At 37.1% G+C, this 8,220-nt stretch overlaps 1 non-coding gene across 1 annotated transcript; it reads right to left on the bottom strand.

Moving 5' to 3' along the window:
- Positions 1–331: 331 nt before the first annotated feature.
- On the bottom strand, positions 332–404 carry TRNAC-ACA (transfer RNA cysteine (anticodon ACA)). Its single transcript has one exon. It is a non-coding gene; the product is annotated as a tRNA-Cys (tRNA).
- Between the last annotated feature and the right edge of the window lie 7,816 nt (positions 405–8,220).

Below are 8,220 nucleotides of genomic sequence, written 5' to 3'. Positions count from 1 at the left end.
CTGGTGGGCTGCTGTCTATGGGGTCGCACAGAATCGGACACAACTGAAGTGACTTAGCAGCAGCAGCAGCTGCAGCAGTAAGCTGTAAGCAAAGAGACCTGAACTTCCTTGAGGTCTTGACTAAGGTACGAGAGAATGAGACCAGAAGGAAAAGAGATGAAAAACAAGTAGATTTTTAGATCGATCCAAGAGATGGGTGAGTGAGTGAAGTTGCTCAGTCATGTCCGACTCTTTGCGACCCCATGGACTGTAGCCTACCACTCTCCTCTGTCCATGGAATTCTCCAGGCAAGAGTACTGGAGTGGGTTGCCATTTCCTTCTCCAGAGGATCTTCCCGACCCAGGGATTGAACCTGGGTCCTCCTGCATTGTAGGCAGATGCTTTACCATCTGAGCCACCAGGGAAGTCCTAAGAGAGATGGATAAGCTTCTATTATTATTTGAGCTTCTGGATTTAATCAGGCTTAAATGCAAACATCTCCACCCATGGGCTTAATATTTGTATGAACCAAAAAATTTCCCTTTTACTTAAGACTTTTTGAATTTCTGTCACTTGCAACTGTCAGTTACACAATCAGATGTCTCCAAAAAAAACCCACACATTATTTGGGACAAAGCCCTATCCAATTTAATGAATGTATACTCTAGAAAAGTTTAAACTAGGATATGTTTACCTTCTTATGTGGACAACTATTGCATTGAAGTATGCAGATTCTTCAGAATAAAATGTAAAATAAGACTGCACTACACATTCAAAATTAATGATATATTACTCCGGAATGGTGCTTTACCAAAAAAGTCTAAGATTCCCAATGACAAATTAGTCAATCAGTCAAAATCAATTACTAATCATCTGCTGTGTGTCAAAAAATGTGAAGTGCACTAGGAAGTTCCAGATGTGTACAGGGAGGCTCCCAAGATAGAGAGAACATGTTGCTACTTTCAAGAAGCTCACTACTTGTGGGGAAAATATGGACCCAAATTAACCATTGCTCTAAGGTAATGAATGCATGGTAAGTTGCCAAATGAGCAGTGTGAAAATACTTTAAGGATTGTTTTGTTGTTTTTCAGTCACCAAGTCGTGTCTGACTCTCTGTAACCCCATGGACAGCAGCATGCCAGGCCTTCCTGTCCCTCACCAGTTCATGCCCATTGAATTGGTGATGCAGTCCAACCATCTCATCCTCTGTCACTCTCTTCTTCTACCCTCAATCTTTCCTAGCATCAGGATCTTTTCCAATGAGTTGGCTCTTCGCATCAGGTGGCCAAAGTATTGGAGCTTCAGCATCAGTCCTTCCAATGAGTATTCAGGGTTACATATGTTCAAAGGAATGAGCAATCATTGTTAGATGGAACTCATAAGGAACACTTATCTTGATTTTATTAGAGGACATGTAACCTGACCTGTGCCTTGAGGAATGGAAAGATTTAACAGAGGCATTACTTTTGCCTACAAAGAGAAAATCCCACATAACATACTTGGCTATAGCAAGAGTCCAGTACTAGACAAAAGGAAGTAGAATTCAATGCAGCAGAAAACCATCTCTTTATCTCTACTCCCAAAGTATTATTACTTGTTTATTATTTAAAATGAAAAAACAGATTTATTAAAAACATAAGTCACATACTGAGTTTCCTTGGTGGCTCAGATGGTAAAGAATCCACCTGCAGTGCAGTAGACCTGGGTTTGATCCCTGGGTCGTGAAGATCCCCTGGAGAAGGGAATGACTACTCACTCCAGTATTCTTGCCTGGAGAATCCCATGGACAGAGGAGCCTGGTGGGCTACAGTCCATGGGGTTACAAAAAGTCAGACACAACTGAGTGACTAACACACACTAAAGTGAAAGTGAGAGCTGCTCAGTCGTGTCCGACTCTTTGCAACCCATGGAGTTCTCCAGACCAGAATCCTGCAGTAGGTAACCTTTCCCTTCTCCAGGTGATCTTCCCAACCCAGGGATCGAACCCAGGTCTCCCGCATTGCGGGCAGATTCTTTACCAGCTGAGCCACAAGGGAAGTCCAAGAATACTGGAGTGGGTAGCCTATCCCTTCTCCAGTAGATCTTCCCGACCCAGGAATCAAACCAGAGTCTCCTGCATTGCAGACAGATTCTTTACCAACTGAGCTATCAGGAACACACACTAAGGCACATTCTAATCCAGACAGTCATGATTCTTGCCCCAAAGGGATTTTATTCTATTTAAACTTTTCATAAAATTAACAAATCATTGTTTTGATTAATACCTATAGGACAGAGCACCCACCTCTGATTAAGAAAAGTGAGAATAAGGTTCTTAGGCAAAGTATCATCTGAACTAAAACTTTAGCAAAGGCTGAGTAGAAGTTAGCAAAGATTCTGAAATGAGAAAAAGCATACATGGTGAATCAAAAGGTCAAAGTGGTTATAGTGAGGTATCTGAAAGAGCAAAAAGGGCAACAAATGAGTTTAAACTCTATAGAGGGGGAAAAAAGGGAGGGGGGGCATTGAGCAGCTATTCTCCAAGAGTGTAAGCCTCTGGTGCTCTCTGAGACATTTTCAGAATCTATGAAGTTGCCTAATTTTTGCAATAATGCTGGTACATTATTCCCCTTTAGAAGCTCATTTTCTCATGAGTATACAGTGGGGCTTTCCACCGTATATTTGGAAGAGCTACATAAAAGAACTAACCAATATATTCCAAGTAATAAATTATGATATAACAAAACAGATGCATAAAAAATACATTCAAGGTATAGACAGGCTAATGTAACAGATTACAAAAAAAGTTCATGAACATGGTTTCAGTTTCTATATGACAATTAATCTTTAAGAAACCAGCACTTTTTGAAGTTTGAGGTAGTATAAAAGAAGGATATTCACAATGATCTAAAAAATAGCCACTAAAATACTGCTCCCTTTTCCAGCTGTGTGATACCAGACTTCCTTCATATACTGCAGTGAAAATCAGAGATCACAATAGATTTAATAAAGATTCAGATAAGATAATTCCAGTTTATTAAGCCAGAACTTTAGAACATGTTAAAACATGTAAAACAATTGTACTCTCATAACTACAGCAGGCCTTTGAAAAATGTGGAGGTTAATCCTTCATATAATTTATAGTCACTCTGTATCTATAATTCCTCTGCATTCATGCATTCAACCAACTAACCATAGACTGTGTAGTACTATAATGTCTACTGTTGAAAAATATTGGTATACAAATGGACCTGTGCAGTTCAAATCCTCATTGTTCAGAGATCAGCTGTAATTTTGGGAGCAATGTAGTTATTCTGCATAAGAAAATATTTACTACTGTATTTAAAAGATAAATTAATAAATGTTTTACTTTTGGCTATAGAGCGATATAACCACATAAGCTCTTTAGGGTTCTTAATAATTTTTAAGAGTGTAAAAGGGTCCTGAGACCAAAAGTTTGAGAATGGTGATCACAGAGTCTGTCATAGGGATTCTGTTTATATCTCTTTTGAGATCTCTTCTGTTCTTGATCCTGTGTGTTTGATGAATGTCCAGTAAGCTTTCTCAATAAATGTTGAGTCACTTCACTTTCATTCAGTCACTCTTTTGAACTGCCCATTGTTGTAAGCCTGAATGAATAAATGGATCTTGCTCTCACATCACTACTGCCTCTTTTGTCCTGAATCCTCATTTCCCATTGATGTGTCAGAAGTAATGGCTGCTATTACAACCACAGAAGAGAAGCGTGTAAGGATCGATGAGCAACAAGATCAAATTCACAAATGTGTCTACCTCTCTGCAAAGCACTCTGTCTTGATTAAAAACAAAAAACAACTTGAAATTGACTAGGGAGACAGTGTTGTTGCCCTGTGGTTTCCAGTACATTATAAAAGACAAGACTTTAAAACACACAAACATTAGAATACTTGAAGGCAGCAAAAGTTATGACTTGTTCTCCAACTCTGAACCAAATACTTGTGGAAAAGATTTTAATGACTAATCCCTTATCTTTAGAAGAAGAAAAAAATCTGATTTCTTTCTTTGCTTTGAAGTTTCTGAATATTTCTGGCTGTTTGCCCCACATTTTGATCTTTGGATAAAGATGCTGTCCCCAGGCTCCTTACTTTCTGAGGTCCACTAGGAAAATCTCTCTGAAAAATTTTTACCAATATTTTATGTTTAACACTTGATGGCTAAAAGATTTCAGGAAAAATCTAAACATCCTCTCAGATGCAAAACTCTATGATGCTCTGCAGGAACATGGTCTGGACACAGAATAGAGTGATGCTGGGGGCAAGAAGTGACAGCTGCAGCCAGAACTCAGAGCAGGCTCTGCCTCTCACCTCTCTTCTGTCCTGAGGCATCACTCTTCTTCCAGATCCCAGCCTCCCTTCGGTGGGCTGGTTCACAGCAGGCATTAGGTTGCTCCTTGGAAAGGGAGCAGGACTCTAATTGGAACTGAGCTGAGACCATTCCACTGTTTTCAGCTATAAATTTTGGCAATTTTGATTTCATGTTATCAGCCAGGGAACATCTTTTCAAGTCAAAATCTAGCATCTGCCTAATTTTAATTTGAAAGAAGTCTTTCTCATTTGGGGGGAGGGGAAGTTAACATTGTTTTTAAATGTTTGCTTGTTTCAAACTGAATTAAAACCAAACTCAGTAGAAAAAGATTTTTGTTTGTTTGTTCCTATTTGAATTTGCTAGTCAAAGACCCTTTAAAATGATGTGTATAGAAACCTTCCAAAAATTATCTTTTCCTGCTTGCTTTTATTTATAAAAATATGTTTGTATCAATGTTATGTATTATTTTTATATTTTTCAACACTTTTAAAATTGTATTAAGGATTGTTTAAGTCAACCATTTAACAACTGAAAAAAATTATGTACAATTATATATGAAATACATGAGTGCCCTCTCTTGTCCACTTCAAAGTAAAGCAGTTTTTGTAATCAAAAGATTTTCTCCCTTTAGTGTCAGGAAACCAAATCAGCCGTCTCTAATAATATGTTATTTGCCTTCTCTCATTGAAAATTTGATGTATAAATATATGATATATTTCATTAAGAGAGGAACTTAATAGAGGATAATGAATTTTATAGTGAAAAAAAGGTTTTTTTTTTGCAAGTTAAAATGATAGCCTTTATAACACACTGATACCAGTTTTAATACAAATATATATATATATATATATATTTTTTTTTAACAGACAGTACATTGAATGCAGGTAAACCTAATATTTAAAATGAGTTTCGTTTTCATTCTGACTGAGAGGATTGCATTGTAAGCAAGTCCTAGTTTCCCAGGAAGTTAAATCTATAAATAATAATGTTCTTGATTTCACTTTTATGAAACAACTGAAGGGAAAGCAACACAAATATATCTATTGTTTGGAGCCAATAATTCCTCATATTGCTGCTCAGTGATGGAGCTGTACAAAGAGTCATACTATGGTGCTATGAATTGGAAAGAACATTTACTTACCATTTCTACAGCCCTACAATTTTCCTCAAGGGGTATTGAGCCAGACAAAATGTACATAAGTCTTTGTGCTTGATCTGAAAGACAAAATTGGAGTAGCAATTTCAGAATAGAAAGACCTTATATGAAAAGAAATTTAATGTCACACTCAATGAGGACAATGAGGAATGCTCTGGTAGGTGTCAGGAGTCTTAGCCCATTTCAATTTCTGTTCCTTGAAAGTTCTGAGTAAGTAAGAAAGTGCTGGGATCTGTATAGTTGCCTCCCGGAATCTCAAATGAGATAGTCTTTACCATATATCCATCGCATTCTGTGTAAAACATTTCCTGGAAACAGGACAGGAAGTTAGATTATGAGAGGGATTTTTGCAAGAGCAGCACAGTTTTCTAAATCGAAGAATCTAGACCCTCAGCTCTCACACCCACCCCACCAGGGTTTTGCACTCTTGTCAAGTGTGCTGATTGCCACATGAGGTACTGTAGTGCTACCACCACTGCAAATCTTGTGGTAGAAATACTACAAGGATCGAGGTGGTCCACACTGAGTCCAAGAGAGTCCCTCAATAGGTTCTTTGCAGAGTCTAGGATCACATGCTCAAGAATGATCTAATGTCCATTTCCTCCTCCATATGCTGTAAATGATGCTGTCTGATTACTTTCCATATCCTATTTTGATAGGGATAGAGTAGGATAAATAGTTTAGAATTCCCACTGAGGGATTAAAAACAGAAAGGGAATTTTAAGAGACTTTGGGAGACTGTTGTTAGCTAATGATCACTCAAGAAAAGACTCTAGTAAGCAAGTAACAATTACATATGTACTTAAAGTACAAGAGGACAGATAAGTGGTTTGAATCTTGTTACATGAAGTAAGGGAGTCCTTAAAGAGAATTATTTCTGCATGTAGCCAAGACAGAAATACAGGTGAAAAGGGAAAGAAACTAAGTGAAAGTGGATATTATACTGAAATCTGAGATGAATTACCATATTTTAGTATATGTTATCATCCTTCTAAATACATATGACTTTAAAAGCACCATGATAGTCCCAGTTAGACCATATGGTGTCAAAGCAGGAATTAGTGATCCAAGTCTTGACATTTATACAAGACTGAGGAAGAAGATGATCTTCTCCCCTCCCAACTCTTTCTTTGATTATAAAAATGCGTCCCTGTCTATTCTTGGGCCTGCACTCCCTTGCTTGCCCCCTTGTATCTCTCACAAGCATCCCATGATAATAAACTCACTCTTTGCCCACCACTTTGCCTTACACTGAATTCTTTCTGTGATGAGACAAAGAAAGCTGAGCTTCAGCAAGTCCTGGGACCGGGTGAGTGGTTTCAATTAAAAGATAAGGGTTTGAGTCCCCTCCTAGGTCAGGGACTGTGGGTTCAAGTCTCAATATGAAGTGTGGCTCAGTTTGAGAACCATCTAAGTAAGAGCGAGGTTCAGTTTCACTAAGGAAGGTCTGCTAAGTACTGTAAAAACTAGATGACTGGTCACCAGAATTGAATCTGATATTGTACCTTTATCAGGAAAATCCATTCAGTAATTAGGGATATCTTCACAACTACTCTAGAAAGTAAAACCTGTTACCATTGCTATTTTACCTTGAGTGGTTAAATAACTTCATCCATAATGACCAAATTTACTAGATGGAGCTGGAATTTGAATCCAGAAGCCCAGATCTAGGGTCTATGTTATACCTTATGATAGCCTGTTTCACCACACAAAAATCTTACCTATTTTCAAGGCTCTGTTAAATTACATCCTTTCAGAATCCTTCTTGATTCTCTTAAGTGATCATAATTTCTCTCTTCTGAACTTCCATAACACTATCTTTAATCTTTCTCTAGTGTCAACTTGTGGCTGCTGATTTTATTATTTATTTATGTTTTTTTTTCTCCTCCAAACAAACTGTAAGGTCATCAGAGTCGTATTCATATATAATTCATTTTTATAGGAAAGAACACTTACAAACTTGCTGGTAATTCAAGAAAAAGTTAGCATTTTATATAAAGTTGATAGACTTATAAGCTCTCAATAATGTATTCATTTATTCTCCCAATATTTATTGAGCTCCAAATGATATGGCAGACCCATCACTAACAGCTACAATGATAAATGAATAAGCCAAATTGCAGACAAATTTTTATGATGTAACTAATGGATTAAATGAGATAATATTCTAGTCACAAGTCTTCAATTAATGCACGACCTCATTATTAACCGTCCGTTATTCACAGAAAAGTAACTTGCTGATCAACGTTACACCATTATTGACAGAATAATTCAGAGATTGTTCACTGTATGTGAGGAGATTTCTGGGGAACATTTTGGTATAAAAGTTAGTTTAGGAAGGTGAAAAATTCAGGAGATGGATGATGGTGAGATTTGCACAACAATGTGAATGTACTCAGTACCACTGATCTGTACAGACGGCTAAAATAGTATGTTTTATATTATATGACTTTTACCTCAATAAAAGGATTTAAATTTTAATAAAAAGTGGCATTTTAGAAATAGAAAAAGTTTGCAAATCACTTATACAACAGCAAGGAGCCAATAGTTCCAAAGAATATAAAATTTTCTAATGTATAAATATGGGTAGCCACTTGAAATGAGTTTCAGATAATACTAAAAAAAAAAAAAACCTGGCAGAAAGAGTACAGAGACATGGAGTTTTTAATAAGAAAACATGAACCAGGATCTAGTTCTGTGTCATTCATCAAATATCCTCTCTATGTGTTCAACTTGCCTGAAAAAGGTGAAACTTATTTACA

The sequence above is a fragment of the Giraffa tippelskirchi genome, chromosome 4, assembly GCF_054371585.1.
Source record: "Giraffa tippelskirchi isolate mGirTip1 chromosome 4, T2T-mGirTip1v1.2.pri, whole genome shotgun sequence".
Classification (NCBI taxonomy): domain Eukaryota; kingdom Metazoa; phylum Chordata; class Mammalia; order Artiodactyla; family Giraffidae; genus Giraffa; species Giraffa tippelskirchi.
This window is presented reverse-complemented; position numbering and strand designations above follow the sequence as displayed.